The sequence below is a fragment of the Capsicum annuum genome, chromosome 1 (genome assembly GCF_002878395.1).
Source record: "Capsicum annuum cultivar UCD-10X-F1 chromosome 1, UCD10Xv1.1, whole genome shotgun sequence".
Taxonomy (NCBI): domain Eukaryota; kingdom Viridiplantae; phylum Streptophyta; class Magnoliopsida; order Solanales; family Solanaceae; genus Capsicum; species Capsicum annuum.
In genome coordinates this window covers 190,496,118-190,517,175 of record NC_061111.1, presented here as the reverse complement: position 1 = coordinate 190,517,175, position 21,058 = coordinate 190,496,118, and positions in this window count along the sequence as shown.

Sequence of the window (21,058 nt, the reverse complement as noted above, 5' to 3'; positions counted from 1 at the left end):
TTTCTCATGATTTATGATTTTTAGCTTTCATTTATTCAAGCTAATGTGAGTTATTTATACTTAGCATGCATTCTTTACAAGTTATATGAGCATTGAATTACTGTTTTACATATGCATTCACCCTAACATGCTTAGTATATTCCAAAAGTATTGATCTATATATACATCTATGTGCTACATTGTTTAATAATGTAGGTACCAGCTCAGTTGTAGTCCATACATCATGATCAGATAGTTGCAGATTTCAGTCAGTAGAGGATGAGTCCTCCTACTTCAGGGACTTTAGTTAGATGTTATTCAGGTACTTTACTTTCTTACTCATATGTATTGATTAGTGGTAGTCGGAGTTGAATCAAAACTATCTATAGTCAGTATAGCAGAGGCTTCATAGAAGTCAGTCAGAGTTAGTCTTGTAATTTTAGTTTTGCTGTTTACTTTTATCAGAATGTAAAATTGTACCAATATTGTATTTTTCCAAGATTTCATCATGATTATGTTTTCGTACAGTAAACTCAGTTACTTTATACATATTTAAATTAGTTTCTTAACAGTATGCAAGTTCATGGGTTAGCTTTGGATCGCTTATGGTCCTAAGTACCATGTAACGTCTAGGGCTCTATCTCAGGGTGTTACAAACTTGGTATCAGAGCACAGAGTTGAAGTATCTTAGGGTGTCTATGAAGCCGTGTCTAGTAGAGTCTTATAGATTTACTATCAGTAACTTCAGAAATCATACAAGGGGGATTGAGATGAGCTCACTAGTGTGTTATAAGTTTTTCAAGTTGAAAGTTATGTCATCATCCTTATGATTTATTCAGAGTAAGATATGTATTAAGATTCCTCATTAAACCTTCAATACAGATAGTGCTCATGAGAGGAGATAGTGTGAACCTAGGTTGTTATATATAGTTTGCATTCGAGAGATATTACAACCTAAAGTGTTATGATTTATAAGTAGTAGAATCTTCTTATAGTTAGAAGTATGGGCTTAAAAGTGTAGTGACAAGAAAGGTGGTGATAATGATTGATAGAAAGTATATAGATGAATTTATGCATGTTATCAAATTTTTGTTAAGGTGATATGTCTTTGTGTGTTAGCTTAGGAGTAATGAATGTGGTACAAGTTCTCTGGTTGAAGGTAGGGAAGAGGTTATTAGTTAAGGTGAACTGTTGCTTGCTTGAAGTATGAAAGGCGTTATTGATGGTATTTATTATGTTAGAAAAGTATAGGTTGGTGGTTGAGTATTGTGAATTTAGTCTTCTCTTGAGGTTGCAATGAGCTTAGTTGAAACTTATAGAGCTATGAAAGGAATTTAGATGTATAGATAGGTGAATGGTAGTGATGCGTAGAGGGAGGATATGCTAATGGATTGTAATAAGATAGACCATAGGATCATATGATCAATTATTATTATTATGAACCTTTAGTGGATTAGTGATTCTAGATGTCTTATCTTATAGCTTCCAAGTGAGAATAGTATGCGAGGTTGGGTTGTTAATCATGCTTAGCACTAGACACTAAGTTTGAAGAGTAGATGATCATCAAGGTAGAAGTAATGATTGCTTGGTTAGTGATGCTAGTTATATGGAGGTGAACCAGTAGGCTTGAGACCGTGCATGCAAGAATTTAAGCTTATTGATTCGCAATTAAATATGATATTGTAAGTATGATTTAGATGTGTACCCAGGTAATATGGGGTTACATTATTTTTCTAAGGTTATTAAGTTTTGTGTGTGGTTATTAGTACCCTTGAGTTGCTAAGTGGAAGGAGGCTAGTTATGTAGTGTATGGTGTTCTTGATAACTAAGTTAAGGAGTTATGGATATATTATGTTGAACCATTTGGTATGCTTTTGATTATTGTGGCTTATGAAAGGTGATATTTGTCGACTACGATGGAAGTTGTATGGTTCATTAAAGGTTTGGGGATATCCATAGTAAGTGTTAGAATCTAAGTTTAACTCTTTGAAGAGTGAACTAATAAAAATAAGAGTTGAATCTCTAGATGGTGTGAAATAGTGGAATGGTGATACCCGTGAAGATTCTAAGCTAGTAAGTGTTCAAGTTATTATATGATGACTATTGGGCTATAGAAAGATAGAGTTATATCTCAGAAGGAACTATTAGTAGTGGGTTTTACACTTTTAGGTTTAGTCTCTCAGGGTAAGTTTATTATTTATATGTATTGCTATAACCCAGACTTTAGAGTAAAGTGATAGCAGTTTAGATTAGAATTTAGTAAAGGGTTCCACAAACTTAGAGTAATGGATTAAAGCTAAGGGAGAGATGATAGAACAAGTAACCAAGTCAGATTCCAGTAGTGCTACAGTGTGTTATAGAATAACACTAGGGAGGAAGATGCCTAACCCATTCTTATTTCGATATTTGTACCTCAGTTATCACAATATCTACTCATGTCTTACGTGTCAGTTCTATGATCATAGTTTAACTTTCATGCGCATAATAGATAATCATGTACTCTCTAGTTCCTAGTATGAAGAGTTCCAGTTCATTCAATAGCACGAATCATGTTCCAAAAATTTATGAACTCCAAAACTAAGACCATGCAGCTCATGAATCATGTACTCATGCTTTATAATATTTTCATTTCTAGTACTCATGTTACAAACTTAATGATCAGCAAAATTCAGTTTATGTCATGTATGCCCCTCAGTTTAGATCTCTTTGATGAAGCCATAATGTTGATACTCCATTCCTCAGGCCTCAATTAAGTGTCAAAGTTATCCTTTCATGTTTCAGGTCCTCATGATCTAACCTTTCAATGACCTCTCTTTTTGTAGGGATAGTGGTGATGAGTAATTATTTGGCTTGGAGAAATTGTTGTATTCTTGTTTGATTTACGGTTATAAGTGTAGAGAAAGATTGAGGCCAAGTTTTTTTGATATATTTCATGGTTGGTTGAAATTTTGTGTGTGATTTTCTACAGAATAGTACATGTAAGTTGTTAATGATAGAGGTTTAGAGAATATGAGAAAGATGCTTTTATGGTTGTTTACCTAAAAGTTCGTGTGTGGTTATGAAGATAGGCTTGAAGGTTATATTGGTGTATAAAAGGATAAATGCATTGTGCACTAGTAAATTCAAGGTAAAAGGTTGAAGTTAGTTATTGAAGTGGGAATGAGTATTATTCTTGAGGTGAGAAGTTGTGAAAACACATGGGTATTGAATTCACGTTCAAACTAGTGTTATGGTGTTATGTGTAGTACCTTGAGATTCTGAGTTAGGCTTGAACATGGTGAGAGTGAGTAGTCTTGCTTAGACTTTGGCAAGAGTAGTTATATGTACCCGTATGGGAAGGCATTTAAGGGGAATATTATACTTGAGGTAGTATTTGAGAAGTGTGGCTAAGCTTGAAGATTAGAAGTTGCATTGCATACGACTAGAAGTTCTATCCTAGCTTATGTTTCATAGGCTTATTTTCCATGTTATAGAGTTATAACCATAATAAGATTCCTTAGTCAGATGTCTTGTTCAGATCATGCCTATGATATCTTGCTCCCCAATGTTAGTATAACTTCTTAGAAAGAGTGTTGAAGAAATACTCTAGTTTATTATAAGCTTTCATTATGATTCAGTCAGTATAGCCTGCGATCCAGTTTAACAATCAAGCAGATAAGATCCTATAGATTTCCAACTTCCCATTTAGTCTTAATACCCAAAGTTTCACTAGTAAGGCCATTCCATTAGGTAAAATGTTCACATTCATGTAAATTATGAATTCAGCTCAGTCCATGCATCATAGATCATATTCCAAATTCTAGATATTCAGTAATGATATTCAATTTATGTATCATGCTCAGACTCAGTTATGCAATCATGTTCCAAGTCATTCATGTTTAGTATATGACCTCAGTTACCTTAGTACAGTACTCTCAGTCTAACCAGTCTCATTCAAGGATGAATATTCCTAAGGGAGAGCTATTATAATACCCCATATGTTCCTAGTTTAGTTTAGCCCCTAGTAATTACCTATAGCACTTAGAAATAGAAACTAAAGCTAAGTGTTGAGTGCTTTAGTCATTTTTCACTCTCTTTAACTCTGAGAATTTTCTTAGGTTGATCTTCCAGGCTTCGATACGATGATTTTTGAGTTGATTTATGCTCATGGATGTAATTAGCATGTCTCGGATAAGTTTTGGATTTTTTGAACAAGGTTTGGATCATATTTGGATTCACCAAGTAGCAGCTTACCTCGATTAGACTGCATCATAGTGAGTATAGCAGTAAGGAAGCCACCATGTCGTGATGGAGGTCTAATTGATAGTTGTCAATTTTCAGAGAGTCATCACAATTGTACCACATCGCGGTGGGTATCATAATGAATCCCTTGCCGCATTGCTGTAATGCCCAAATCAGCAATGGTCCCATTTTAGTGAGCCACCGTAATTCCAGTGCGTCGCGGTGGGAATCGCGATGACCTATTCACCGCATCGCAGTGAAGCCTGAAACGGCACTCCAGTTCTGAAATTTAAATTCCAAAGGCAGCTTAGTCTTTTTTCCACGCCCCCAAATCATGAAAACAGAAGATTTAACCCTATTCTAAGCATATTACACTCATCCCTTACCAAAATTCTCTCCAAGAAAACACTAATACTTCAACATTGGACCTCATGAAATCCCTAATTCCACCCTTCCCCTTTTAAAATAACCAAGAATTAAAGTTTCCCAATTAAAAACCTTCAATAAACAATCTTCAAGAACACCAGTAGGAATTCTAAGTCATGTGTCTTCATCAAATTAATCGAATAAGGTATGTGGGGTTATGAACAAGGACACTTATTTCATCCTTGTGCCTAAAACTAGTTTTTAAAGATGAATTTAAATGAATTTACGTGAATTGTAATTAGGGTTCACACCCAAGGTATCTTGTTTTAAGTTATGGATTTATAAAGTGATTAAAGTATGAAATTCCATATTTGTCTTGATTTTAAAAAAACTCTCTTTTATGATTTGAATACCATGAGTATGATTTGAGACATTGATTACAGATTTCAAATTTGAGTTTAAGCATGATATTGTAATGTTGATCTCATTATAATGCTATTGTGAAGTATTTCAAGAAGCATATTGAGAATGATGTTTTGCTATGAATTTACATGATTTTTTAGCATTGGTTATTAAGCCCTAGTTTGATTATTGATAGTTCAAGAAAATAAAGCTTTTAAGCACCTATGATTAGCTTACATTCAAATTTTGAACAAGATTTGATCTTTTGATCCTCAGCTAAGATATGGAATCCACTTTACAGTTTTATTACAGGTTTATAGAAAATAGATTTGTTTTGATTATAGTTTAAAATAGACAGATGCATAATTGGTTTTTATTATAAACCCTTATGATAGTTTTAAAGTGGATTTCCTACAGAATGAGCATTCAGATTAAAGGGAGTGTGGATTTAGCGCATCCCATTTTCCTAGAACTACAAGCCAACGTAGGCACAGATTATTTAGATTATTTCTATTTATATGGATGACAGATACAGTTTGTGATCACTTAGCTCATTTTATACTCCTTGGCAAGAATATGACACCTCTCCCCAACGTGAGGTTTTTCCCTTAGAGGAACTAGACGTTGGACTCAATGATAGCTTATATGGTTTATGTCGGTTAAAAGAACCTCCCTACAGAAAAGAGTATTCCTAACAGTAAGGAATAACATAAAAGTTTTTTAAACTAAGTGCAAAGGATCACAAATTTTACTTAGATATTGTTTTACATAAGACATTAGCTATGACATTTCAGCTTTTATTTACATATACAAAGGTGAGTCCTTTTACTCTTAGCCTGCATAATTTGAAAATAGTCTTAACTTCAGTCCCACTTAGTTCCTTATCAGAAAGAGTAAAAGTACAGCTTTTAGAACTAAGTGTTATGGCTCACAAGATTTATATAGTATTCTTATTTCTCATGATTTATGATTTTCAACTTTCAGTTATTCAAGCCAGTGTGAGTCATTTACACTTAGCATACATTCTTTACAAGTTATATAAGCATTGAATTACTGTTTTACTTATGTATTCACCCCCATATGCTCAGTACATTTCAAAAGTATTGATCCACATATATGTCTATGTTCTACATTATTTAATAATGTAGGTACCAGTTCAGTTGTAGTCCATACATCATGATAAGACAGTTGTAGATACTAGACAGTAGAGGATGAGTCCTACTTTGGGGACTTCAGTAAGATGTTATTCATGTACTTTACTTTCTTACTCATATGTATTGATTAGTGGTAGTTGGAGTTGCGTCCCAGCTATCTATAGTCAGTATAGTATAGTCAGCTATCTTAGTATTCATCTTGAGTTAGATATTCATCTATCTTATTATATGTTCAAAATTTATTAATTACTGGTTGTATTGTGTTCTTGTTGGCTAGGGTAATATAAAAGGGTAGTCCTCGATCCTCGGGGTACTTGAGGTACCCGTCACAACCAGTCCCTAGTTCGGGTCGTGTCATCCCAACTCAAACTAAAAGAAGTAAAGTCATAACCTACCACAAAAAAATGAAATCCTAGTCTAAAATTCCTCATCACTAAGCTTTCTCCTCCCAAGAAGCCTCAGTATCTACTACAACATTCAAATATATCATTTATATATTAATAAAAAGAAAATAATATCCATATTCTCCATATATTGGTCGAGTCCAAATTGGGTTTAAAAACGAGTTTGAAATAAAAGGGGTAAAATTGAAATTTTATTTTAAAAATACATTCTCCAAGTTTATAGAAGTCTGTTAGAGAAAACCCATGTGAAAATGGGTCAAAATGAAGTCCAAATCGAATAAACCCCCTTTCTAAAACTTACCAGCTAAGACCTTAATATTTTATTTTCAAATAATGAATTTAGAGATGTTTTAGATGATAAAATCTATGAATAATAATGGGAATAAAGTTTTGGGGCTTACCTAAACTCAAGTAGGTAAGAAAGCCTCAAGAATGACCCAAATTTGAAGCTCAAAGGTTCAAAAATGAAGGAAAATGTAAAAATGAGACATAGATACTATACGAGTGTCGGCCACTTAACCAGCCAATTGATTACTTAAGCGACCACCGCTTAAGAGGTTGGGATGTCACTTTAGGAACATAGCCGAAATGGTTGGGCTTCACTTAAGCAGTCCCTGCATCGCTAAGGAGCCTTTCGCTAAAGCGAACCTTTTGTTGCTTAAGCGGCGGCACAAGCTGATGCTATATCAACAACTTGACAAATATGTCAAGCTCTCGACCGCACCCTCGAGATTCGTTCAGAATCTGTTGAATGCAAACAAACTATGCTACTAGGTTAATTTCAATGTTGGCAACGTTGAATTTTTGAAAAAAATATTGTTATCAATAAATTAACCCTCAAGACCCTACCTCATTATTTTTAAAATAAAGGATTAAAATGAGATATAAAATCCTCAAAATCAAACCAACCCCGCTACTAACCTAAATTTGACATCTCAGATCTGTTGGCGCAGTCAGTTTTTCCATCTAACACTCAGAACAACAAATTTTGATCAAAATCAACTATATCACTTCTCAAGCCTGTAAAAACTACAAACTCGCACATATCATGCTCTATCACATCAAAAATCGCTCCAATCATCTCCGAATCTCACAATCAACATGTCATAACTATGAAAAAGGACAAAATGATCAAAACACATATAAAGAGAAAATTCACAAATTTAGGTAATTACACCCTAAGGCTCCCCTTTGAATATATCAACACTACTAATGTCAATATTATTAATGCACTCAATTCAAAATTATTCTTATAGACCCAATTAATGACCACTTAATGTTTAACTATTATCAAATATACTTGTGTACTTGACCGCCCTTAGCTTGGTTATTAAAACAATGATTAAATATTGAACAATTAAATTTTATTAAAGATCAATCTTTATTATTAAACATTTATTTATGATTCTATATCATTTTTGTGATCATGATTATTTTACTATCTTATATATGAGATTCTTCGATAAAGAATTCAGAAGATTTATTTCAATCTAAATAAAGAATCAACAATTAAACTTAGTACATTATGACCTTAAAGACAAAACACAAAATAACAAAATTCTAGACATGAAAAATACAAAATCTGATGAGTTGTATAAATGAAAAGTCTTTGAAACAAAATTCGTTGCATCTTTCATTTTCTTAAATGCCCTAACCTTTAATTGAGCAATTCATTTAAAAATTTATTGGCATATTTAAATGATATCTATGGAACAATAACGGAGAAAAATATAATATTATGTAATTTATCTAGACACCTATTAACATCTTTAAGTGATTATATGGAACAATAACAGAGAAAAAGAAAATAGTAAATTATACAAAGGGGGAGAAGGAAAAATGTATTGGATGTAACATTCATACATTAATTTTAGTAACTTATGTAACCAATATTGAGAATTTCTTTGTGATCTTTGTACATTAAATTTTCAAAGATCAAAATTATGAGAAATCTTTAAAGTGACTGTCCAAAGATAACTATCAGAGGTATATATTGTTGCGAATGACTTATAAAATCTCCTAACCACAATCACCTTAGATTTTCATAATTTATCGTGCTAATATCATTTGGTATGAGATAGATATGCATGTCATGATCGTTCAAGCTCCAAAACATTCATGTCAAGATATGTCTTATTTGTGGAACATGTGTTTTCATAAAAACATTATAACCTACATATGTTTTACAAAAAATCATCAATACTTTGTAATGAAGGGGAGTTGTATTGATAGAGTGAACCACAATCACATGCATTGGAATAGCAATTCATCAAAGAAAGAAAGGCAATCTACAAATGGGAGAAGTTCTAGAGTTAGCCTAAAAAGCAACTAAGACAAAGAATATAATTTCTTCTATATTATAGGCATTCTCACAAAATGGACATGCTCATTTTCTTAACTAGGGTTCCAAGCTTAATTTTCAAATTCTATAAATGATGTCTCCATTATGGTTAGGCTTGTTATATACTTGCAACGGAGGATGCACCCCATGGTACCAAGCAATGCTTCTCTAACACCAAATAATTACTCAATTATTTCTTTTCAACCTATCTCATTTCGTTCCTCATTGACTTATGAAGTTTTTCCATGCTTATCAGTATGGAATGATGCTCTATCTTCACTCAAGTTACGCAGATGGGCTAAATCTTAAGAATATTTTAAAACAATCTATATCCAAAACTGATTGTGAAAAAAATTGTATTTCATAATATGACACACATTTGTAAACAAAAAATATCACGCTTAAGTAAAATCCTAGCATACTGTCCTCTTTACTGACTGAAGAAAATTGAATCGGTCACATTATATATATAATTAATTATTATATATATTAAAATTACTTATTAATAAGAAAAGGAAATAGACACAACTATTTGAAAGTTGTGTCTTTTTTATTTATAAAGACTTTCTTCTGAAGAGAAACAAGGTATCTTTTCATTCATTGCAAAAATAAAAGAACAGAAAAAACTTGTCTTCTTCCTTTTACAATTCTTCTCAAGTTCACGTGAATATTCTTTGAAGATTTCTTTCTGAAAAGTGTTGGAATAATTCTGTAACAGGTATACGATTATAGACTATGATCTATTGGTGTAGTTTGTATTTTATACATGTGTTTGCACTATTAGACTAATGAAAAAATCTAATGATCCTGCAAAATATGTGTTTGATTATATTCTTCATTGGTATTACAATCTAAGATTGTTATTTATTTCCTAGTTTTTAATATTTTTACTCTCCATAAATGTCACGACCCGAGCTGAGGCCCTAGCCGTAACGAGCATCCCAAAACATGTAGGTCCGGACGCTCTTCTAAATCTGGTAATCATGCACAATATTCATATAATATGAAGAAAAATGCAAAAATATAAAACAATATGGAATCATGGTCAAAATCATAATTTAATTGAACAATCTTGAATGGAATCCACAAACCTCTAACAAAGTCCAACATCAGTCTGCGAAATCTCTAACAACTGAAAATTACATTTAACTGAAATCTGGGACAAGGCCCCCAGTCAGACCAAAAATTAAAATAAAATGACAATAACAAGTTTCATAACCAGGCCTTCATAAATAAGGGAGGTTCACCAACTGCAAACTTCTGACAAGTCAATCTACTGCTTAACAGGATCCCAGGACTGTGTCTCAAAATACTGAAATATAGGGGGTAAATATAGATGTACTGATACACAGAGCAGTCTAAATGAATGTATTTATAAATATAAAATAGATGAGAGAAAATCATGAAACATCATGCATGATATAGTTTAAAAATACATGGGGAATCTCTAATAATCTTAAAACATTCTTGTCAATGCATTTCTATTCTTTGTACTACTTCTGAGTTAGGTGGTACACCCTATAATTCTATGACCCACGGGCTATATGGAGTCCGCCCTTGACTCGACGGCGAAGCCCCCAACCCAAGTATGCCGTAAGAGTTGGAGTTTCTGATTCTGATATGCCACAGGACATTAGGCCAACGTATAATCCCTCTAGGGGACATAATAACCCGTATTGATAAAACACGATTTTGGGCAATGAGTTTTTTGAACTCATGCCTTCTTTGGATAACCACCTAACATCTCTTTATGCCCATTTTTAACCTTTTCTGAACATGCATAGCTCTAAGTTCAAAATCTAAAAATCTGAATTAAAATCTGTATTGTGTTCTGTTCTGAATAACCATGGCATTATCTGTATTGGTATCGTCATACCAAGACTTGCAAGTCATATTTGTGAGCCAAAAAATATCATGTTGCAGTATCTTCTTTCAAAACATAATGTTTGAACCACCATACTTCAAACATTTCAAGAAGATTCATACTTCAAAACATTTGTCAAATTATGCAAAGAACCTCTCTTTTCAACATTTCAACAAACATGTGGTGGTCATGTATTTTTGACAACTCAAGCAATTCTTTCATTATATATTTTCAACATTTATGAATATGTAAAACCCCCTCTCTTCAATTCAAAGTCATAATCAAGTCATAAACACTAAACAAGACATTTGTATCACGCTTCTCAAAATGTATTCGAAATAATTCATATCATATGAAAAGAATGAAAAATCATAGCAAGAGATGAATTCTATATATTCATGCTCTCAATTAAATATTCAAACCCAATTTCATACATACATATATACAAGTAAAAATAAATTTGGGTGAAAGGCCTCAAGACCAAAATAATAATATCATTAAAGAATTCATAATGCAAAAGTGTATACATAATTCCAAAAAACCTTCACAAATTCATGATCTCACAATGTTTAAATAGTATTGAAACAATTTCCTTATGCCTATGTATTTTTAGGAAAATCCCACATACCTTAGATTATTTAGTTTGAAAGATGGAACCTGGATCTTGACTCTTTCCTTGAAGATCTTTACTTAGGAGGGTGAATTCTTGATCTATGGAAGGGAAGGAAACTTGAATCTTGTTCTTAGAGTTTTTGAGTGAAAGATTGAATAAAAGGGGCAATTTATGCTTCTTAGGGATTAAATCATATGTTATAGACGGATTTTCGGTGAAGGGATACGACCAAAATACCCCTAGACCCATTGGAAACTGAAATAATGCATCAAGTTTTGTGTCGGGGCGCAGTCGACGCGACGCGTCAAGATCACATCGGCTTACTACCTCACACAGAAAATGCCATAACTTTTCACTCGGTTATCGATTTTGGAGAAATTGGTATCATAGGAAAGCTAATTTAATTATCATATATTTGGTGGATCTTGAGCATCAAAATTCTATGTATCAAAAGTTATACACGTTCAAAGTAGACCCTTGTAGAATCGAATATCCAATTTTGGATGAATGAGAGGTTCTTAGCTTAACTTTGCTCTAGGCCATTTCTATGAACATTTTTCACCTCATGATCACTTCATATACTAGGCGAAAGATCATGACTGATGCATCTAAATATAAACCATGGAATTATAGCTTACACACGTAGGGTCGACGATTCAATTTCTAGCTCAAAAATGTGGGGCGTTACATTATCTCCCCTTTGGGATCATTTATCCCCGAATGATAGGTAGGGACTTTTGAGGATCTAAAAGTGTAGAATAAAGAACGTAATCTCATATTGAATAATTTTCCTCAACAAAACATACAAAAGCATCAAACGAGTTTTGTGATAACCCCGAGTGAAAGATGTAAGCACGAAACATGGGATAATGAAACTTTACATAGGGATTATTTCGCACATGGGTTCTATGAGTCCTAATCATTATAACATAAGGCAGGAGTTTATTTGATGATCAAAGACCTGATTTATATTGGTACTAATCATGAACTAATATTTCATGGAAAATCAGGATAGAAGCATTCTCCACCTCTTATGATACAACAAATAGACTTATCTTAAAGGCACCACTCAGTTATGGCCCAACATTAAATAACATATTTCGTCCTTTCCCTCTTACAATTCTCCTGTCATACATCTAACCATAAGAGTTTGAGTCTTTCTACTTAGTACTGCTATGTTGAAGCCTAACTCGGAGGTAAATGTGCTAACTTGAGCTACGGGGACCTGTACTTTACATCCCTTTAAGAAAACTTCTTCACCTTATCACTACCATCAAACACACCCGAGATTTAATTTAGAAAGTACTAACCACATAGCACAAAGGTTAGTGTTTTCAGCAACCACAACATTCAAGCCTAATCATTACTACACCCACAACATGGATCTCCTAACTTAGACAAACAATTTCAATTACTCTCACAAATATTTTTGCCACATCCCTCTTTCTTGGCTATTTCACACAACAAAAGTTCATCTCCTCCTTTTCCCTTTCTCCTATAACCTTAGCTAAAGAATTCACATCAAATTTCACCTTCAAGAAATCTAATCCTCTTCCTAACACAACACCATGCTTCCACAGTCACCGTCATACTATCATACGGAGGGTCATTAAGGGACCCGAGCTTAAACGTCATGAATGGAAGTAACGCTATTAGACCATAACTTACACTTATTGCAAAACTCAAGGAGGTACATAAAATAAAGATATGATAAAAGGTGCTCCATATATCAAGAGTATGGATCATAAGTAAAGAGTTGTTCGAAAGAAACACAATATAGCATGAATTCATAGGATAGAGCACAGTGAGAAAACATTGGTGCACATATAAAGATAAAATGAGGGAAAGAAACTAAATTACCCTCCTGGACTCTAAAGTTAGTAAGACAAACTGGGCACCTGATGTGCCAACCAACGCGACGCATCGATATCGTGTCGGGTCACTACTTCATTGCTGCAATCATTGAGTGGCGTGTTGAATTCGCGTTGGGCCACTCTTTCCAACATCCAACATATCTCTAACATTTTATAGAAAATCCAAAACATTCCTGAGACACCCCCTATACACCCTTGATCATGAATCAACTCAAAAATCTACGTTTCGAGGTTGGGAAGATCAATTTGAAAATCATGAAAGTTAAGAGATCAAAAATATGGCTAAGTCTTCTAATACTTAAAAAAAATTGGGTTGTAATCTCTCTATGCATGCAACTAATAGTGGTATTGAGTTGAGAATGCTACTGGGTGTCACATTTCAACTAAGACAAAGATTTTCGCTTGAAGCGATTGCTCCTCACTTATAGAATTGGTATTTTCCATGAGTTAGCACTTAGGCTTATCCCTGTATAAAATAAAATGACAACATATATAAGCATAGCTCCCTTCAAACTAAGCGTGATATAAGACGTGGATTTTTGGATCATGAGCATCATAACATAGGGCTTGAATACATGAAAGACTGGATTACTAAGAAACATTATTGCTTCTAGTTTGGAGGTTGAATCAAGGAAATAAGTCCATAGAGAATTCAAACTGTAGGTATAGGAATGATTTGAACATATGATGTAAGACATTAGCAAAATAATCTCCTAAATTGAAGTAGGAGGATATTACTTGAATAGGAATTTATTTATCATGATTCTTTTTTGCAACTTGACACCACAAGGAAATTCGGGAACAACTCTAATCGATCATCTCCCCCCTTAAATCAAAATCACCTTTCTAAACATGAGGAAATAACCTTGCATCAAATTCTATAGCCACAACTCTCAACAAAAAAGGGATATCACCATATAATTAGACTCTAAACTCTTACCTCTATAATTTTCAATACAAAAACACTAAATTCTCCCTAGGACATCCCCTTCAGGGAAACAAATCCTAATTTCCTACAATCTCCAAAGTCATTGACTTATGTCTAACATTATCATGGGCATAAACACCCATACTTATAAACAACTTGTAACTTAACAAAAAATTGTAAAACAACACCAAAGGCGCATAGTCACTACCCATATTTCTTCAATTCAATTCTAAATAATGCTATACGATAAATCCCTAGACTTCTCCATACCACAAGATTCGAGAATAAAATCTAGGTGCTTGTGACACTCACACACATCACACCTTATCTAGCAATATGCTACCTTGGGGTTCAACTTATTCCTCTATACTCACATTCTTATCCACTTAATAATTTAACCATAACTCATCATTTAAACAATAATCCTCATATACACATATACCGCACAATTAAACTTTCCATAAATTATCAACCTAGGCTCTTTCACAAATCACATCAAGCTCACTAACTCATTCCCACAAAACATACATTATTAATCTTAATCTACTATTCTTACCACTATATTCTACATCTAAAGTTCAAGCTTATAGTCTAGCAACAATAATGTACAACCGATGAAGCATGCAACATATTATGCTAGTCCATCAAAATGGAAAATCAACCCAAATATTTCACTTAACTTAACTACTACCGATAATCACAACCCCTCCATGACATCACCATTACAACTGAACATACACTACATACCTTATCACAAGAAGTACTTATTTACTACTACTTAAAGAAAAAGACCATCAAAGGGGTAAAGTCACACGATAGGATTAGTCGATCTTAATCTTATAATATAACCCATTTCAATATTATCAACATATTCTAATTTCTCACATCATACTTACTTACCTAAGCATACATCACTACTACCTTCAAGATTCCATGTATAGAAATGAATTTCTACCCATAACTTATTGACTGATCTACCCCTTTCCATTCACAGATTATGAATAATTTCTATAACCATAATAACTATCCATTCTCAGATCATTTCCTATTTGAAATAAATAATAATCATAGTTAAACACTCTCTTCACAGACTACCATACAATCCACAAATATTGCCAGTACATTAGTCTATCACTATACAATGGCAACCTACTCCTCAATCCATAATTATACAACTAAAACTATTGATTTATGCAAATGTCACCTCACTCTGACTGCTAACCTTGTGACTTCATGTCGCCAACTTCTAGACCATCTCACTACTAATAGGTCATGACACTTTAACATATACCACTACTCGGGTGAAAAAATAGTTCCAACATTCTGCAACATATCATTATCCTAAAACATGGCATTCGTAATAAGAATTTTATTAAAGGAGACTGAATGCACTCCATACTTCAGGCTCAACTGCACAACTGATATAGATAGGGGTATATGCTTAAATCAACACACTTTAAAGCACTCATGGACTCCTCTCAAGTCCTTGTATAAATTCATAACTTTATGGATAACTCAATTAGAGAGAATCACATCGCTAGGGAGCTAGATACTTGGACTTGGATTGCTTCAACAATGAGGCATGACCCATGAAAGTAGAGTAACATATATGGATAACTTTCTTATGGAGGACACTATAGCATGAACTAGAGTATGAAAGAATAATAAACAACTCATAAATGCCTGATAGCCTCCTCATTATGAGTGCGGTGTACAATACACCCATAATAAAGACTCTACTAGACACGATTTAGCAGACACCCTGGGACCATGAACCGTGCTTTGATACCAAGTTTTTCATAACCCAAGCTGATGCCCTAGCTGTAATGAGCATCCTGAACTATGTAGGCCTGGGTGCTCTTCTAAATCTGGTAATCATGCATAATATTCATATAATATGAAGGAAAATATAGAAATATTAAACAATACAAAATTATGGTTAATATCATAATTTAATTGAACAATCTAGAATAGAATCCATAAACCTCTAACAAAGTCCAATATCAATCTGTAAAATCTCTAAGAACTGAAAATGACATTTATCTGAAATCTGGGATAAGGCCCCCAGTCGAACCAAGAATCAAAATAAAATGATAATAATAAGTTTCATAACCAGGCCTTCCGAAGTAAGGGAGGATCACCAGCTACAAACTTCTGCCAAGTCAATCTCCTGCTTAATAGGATCCCAAGACTGTGTCTCAGAATCCTAAAATATAGGGGGTCAATACAGATGTACTGGTACACAGAGCAGTCCAAAATAATATATTTATATATACCAAAGAGATGAAAGCAAATCATGAAACATCATGCGTGATATATTTTTAAAATACATGGGCAATCTCTAATAATCTTAAAACATTCTTGTCAATGCAGTTCTATTCTTCGTATAACTTTTGAGTTAGGTGGTACAGCCTACATTTCTACAACTCCATGAGCTACATGGAGTCCATCTTTAACTCAGCGGCCAAGGTCCCAACCCATGTGTGCCACAAGAGTTGGAGTTTCTGATTCTGATACGCCGCAGGGCACTAGGCCAGTGTATAAACCCTGTAGGGGACAAAATAACCTGTATCAGCAAAACACGGTTTCGAATGAGTTTTCTGAACTTATTCCTTCTTTGGGCAACCACGTAGCATCTCTTTATGCTCATTTTTAACCTTTTCTAAAGATGTATAGTTCTAAGTCGAAAATCTAAAAATCTAAATAAAAATCTATATTCTGTTCTATTTTGAATTACCATGGCATTATCTGTATTGGTGTCATCATACCAAGACTTGTAAGTCATATTTCTGAGCCATAAAATATCATATTACAGCCTCTTCTTTCAAAACATAATGTTTGGACCACCATACTTTAAATATTTCAAGAAGATTCATACTTCAAAACATTTGTCAAATTATGCAAAGAACCTCTCTTTTTAAACATTTCAACTTTTCAACAAACATGTGGTGGTCACGTATTTTTGAAAACCCATGTAATTATTTCATTATATATTTTCAACATTTATCAACATGTAAAATCTCCTTTCTTCAATTCAAAATCATAATCAAGTCATAAACAATAAATAAGACATTTGTATCATGCTTCTTAAAATACATTTGAAATAATCTATATCATATGAAAAGAATGAGAAATCATAGAAAAAGAGGGATTCTATACGTTCATTCTCTAAATTAAATATTCAAACTCAATTTCATACATACATATATACAAGTACAAATAAATTTGGGGGAAAGGCCTCAAGACCAAAACAATAATATCATTAAAGAATTCATAATGCAAGATTGTATACATAATTCCAAAAACCCTTCACAAATTCATGATCTCACAGTGTTTAAATGGTATTGAAATAGTTTCCTTATGCCCATGTAGTTTTAGGAAAACCCCACGTACCTTAGATTATTTAGTTTGAAAGATGGAACTTGGATCTAGACTCTTTCCCTAAAGATCTTTACTTAGGAGGGTGAATTCTTCATCTATGAAAGGGAAGAAAACTTAAATCTTGTTCTTGGAGTTTCTGAGAGAAACATTGAATAAAAGGGGCAGTTTATGCTTCTTGGGGGCAGAAATCGTATGTTATAGACGGATTTTGGGTGAGGATATATGACCAAAATACCCCTAGACCCATTGGAAACTGAAATAATGCCTCAAGTTTCGTGTCAGGGGGCAGTCGATGTGACGCGTCAAGATCACGTTGGCTTACTGTCTAACACAAAAAATGTCATATCTTTTTGCTCGGTTATTGGATTTTGGTGAAATTGATATCGTTGGAAAGCTAATTCAATTATGTACAATTTGATGGGTCTTAAACTGTAAAGTTCTTTTGTATCAAAATTTATACACATTCAAGTAGACCCTTATATAATCGAATATCCAATTTTGGATAAATGAAGGGTTCTTAGCTTAACTTTGCTCTAGGCCATTTATTTGAACATTTCTCACCTCATGATCACTTCATATAATAAGCAAAAGATCATGACACATGAATCCAAATATAAACCATGGAATTAAAGCTTACACAGGTAGGGACAATGATTTAATTCCTATCTCTAAAATATGGGGCGTTACAATAAAAATACCATATTTGGTGAAGAATCTCAGAACAATCTACTTCTTGTGTTTAGTTTTATTTTATATAAAATAAAGTAATATATTATTTTCACAAATATAATATGAATTGACAAAGTGAGTTGACTTCTTCTTACAAAAAAGAAGTTTGCAAAGGCAATAGTACTTCAATTTTCTGTGAGGTGTTTACCACTATTTTTTCTCTGATTTTCATGGAACTTTGGTGATGTGAACTTGACATAGATTTAAACTTTCTACATTGACATCTTTACAAAAGAGAAATTTTGTTCAAAAAAGTGAATTCTAATTTTTTTTCTTAAAAATAATATTTTCTTTTTTAAATAATTTTTTTTGGCTTGGAAAAAATTTGTTGTTGTGCATAATGGTCTGAAAACAACTGCAGTGAAGAGAATACTTTTTGTTTCAATCTTTGAATAAATCAACGAGTTGTTTTGTCAAATATGGGGTCCCACAATGAAAGGGACATGGAATATTTCTTGTCAAATTACTGGTGATTTTTTTTTTTTTACTATGACAAATTTTTTGTTGTGATTTTTATATATATAATTGTGAGTCCAAAGCCAAAAGGACTAGGTTTTTTACCAAAAATTCCAAAGGGGACACTTGATTTGAGAAGAAACCTAAGGGGACAAAACATTGATACTTGGTGTCCAGTGATTTGCAAATCACCTGGTGTCCAACAATTTGCAAGTCGCCTGGTCTCCAGTGATTTTCAAATCCCTTGTTGTCTAGCGATTTTCAAATTGCCTGGTGCCCAGTGATTTGTATGGACTTTTTTTCATTATTTGAGTAGTTTTTTGTTGTGAGATATTTGTTTTAGCTTCAAGTTATACACTCCCATTTTAGTAATTCTTATTTCAACTTGAGTATTTACTCTTGTTTTAGGTTGATCTCATTTCTTATGTTAAAAATGAATTATGATACAGTAGAGTAAATTTATATTGGGTCGGTAAAGTATTATATGAAGCTGGTTCTATAATACATAGTTGGTGTCTTGTAGTTATGCAAATATTTCCATTATCTCTTAAGTATAAGTGATTGCAACGCATACTGAGAAATAAAATAGGTATAAGTAATTCGAAAGATGTAGTGCTTATTACTAGACAATATCCAATGTCTAATGATTCTTTATCTATATTTCTCTGTACTGTTAAAAGTATACAAAGAAATATAGATTTTAGTCTAGTGATAATCATTATATCTTTCGGATCACTTATACCCATTTTGTTTTGTAGTAAGCATCGCAATGTAACACCCTGCATTTTCGGACAAGATTTTGAACCATCGTTCCTATGTGTGTAAACTTTAATTTCATGATTTGTATGTGAACAGATATGTCATGATCTATCCTAGTATGTGAAGTGCTGATGAGGTAAAAAATGATCATGGGAATCACTTAGAGCAAAGTTGAGCTAAGATCCTTTAATTCAGTCAAATCATTGTATTTGATTCTACAAGGGTCTAATTTGAACGTGTATAAATTTTATATATATGGAATTTTTTATATCAAGACCCCCCAAATAGTAGATAATTGAGTTAGCTTTCCAACTATACCAACTTCTCCTTAATCTGATACCCGAGCAAAATGTTATGGCCTTTTTTGTGAAAGGTAGTAGGGCAGGCGATAGGCACCCACTGCGGGGGTTATTCCCCTAGAATAAGGTGGGCGTCGCGGGGATACTCCCATGAACTAGAGGGCACTCCGCGAAGTTTAATCCTTCATTGTTTCATCATCTTAATGGTCAAGAGGTACTTTGGTAATTTGCCCTCAACCCCAAACGTCCAAGGCACGAATTATAATACCCAATAGGGCATTATTTATCCATCTTCTTCAAATTAACTCACATAAGAACCTTCACCTTTCCCAAGAACAATAATTCAACCTTTTTCTCTCAAGGACGCAAGATTTAAGCATCAATTTCAATATTCCTTGACGAATTCGTTCAATTAAGGTGTGTGGGGTTTTGAATTAAGTTAATCTTTCAACCTTGTGACCAAATGTATGATTTTCAAGATTAATTTATATGTTTTATGTTAGGGCTCATTCCCAAATCCTCATGTGTGGAAAGCATAGAATTATCATATGATTTAAGGGACTAAAGAGCATAAGAGTTATACTTATTCATATTTTAAACTACAAGGTTGATATTTTGTTTTGAATTTTGTTACCTTGATTAAAGTATGAGTTTTACATTCATTATAGGATTTCACATTTTCAAGATGAGTTTGATTCATGTTCTCCTTAGTAGTTTGAACTTAATTCATGTTCACATATGATTCCATAAAAAGTTAGGTTATCTCATGCCTCATGTTTCGATTTCCCATGTCCTATTCCAATGAATTTCATGTTATAGTATTGTATTATGAATTTAGCCATGAAATCATGTTGTTTACTAATGTTTAACACGTTCCCCTATTCAAATTCATGCTCTTCATTTACTTGGTGAGCGGTTTATATTTTGGATCTTCAAACCATGATTTCCATACTATAGTTTTAGCGTTAATATCATACTGTATGAATCATCATTATTGACGGGTTATAAACACCTGATACCAATGTGTTTTATATGATTTTAGATTTTCAAGTAATAAGTCAGTTAAACCATGTCTTATCATTATACTTAGTTGTTATGCTCATGTCGAGCACTATTAGTTTACATGCTTATGATTACTTTAGACTTTGTATGCACTAATGTTTTCAAAACACCATGACTTGAGCTTACCTTATCAGCTTCAGTGCATGCACCAGTTAGTTTTAGTTTCTTTTAGTTGGCAGTAGGATTTATCACCTAGTGGGAAGTCTGGGTTCAGTACATCCTACTT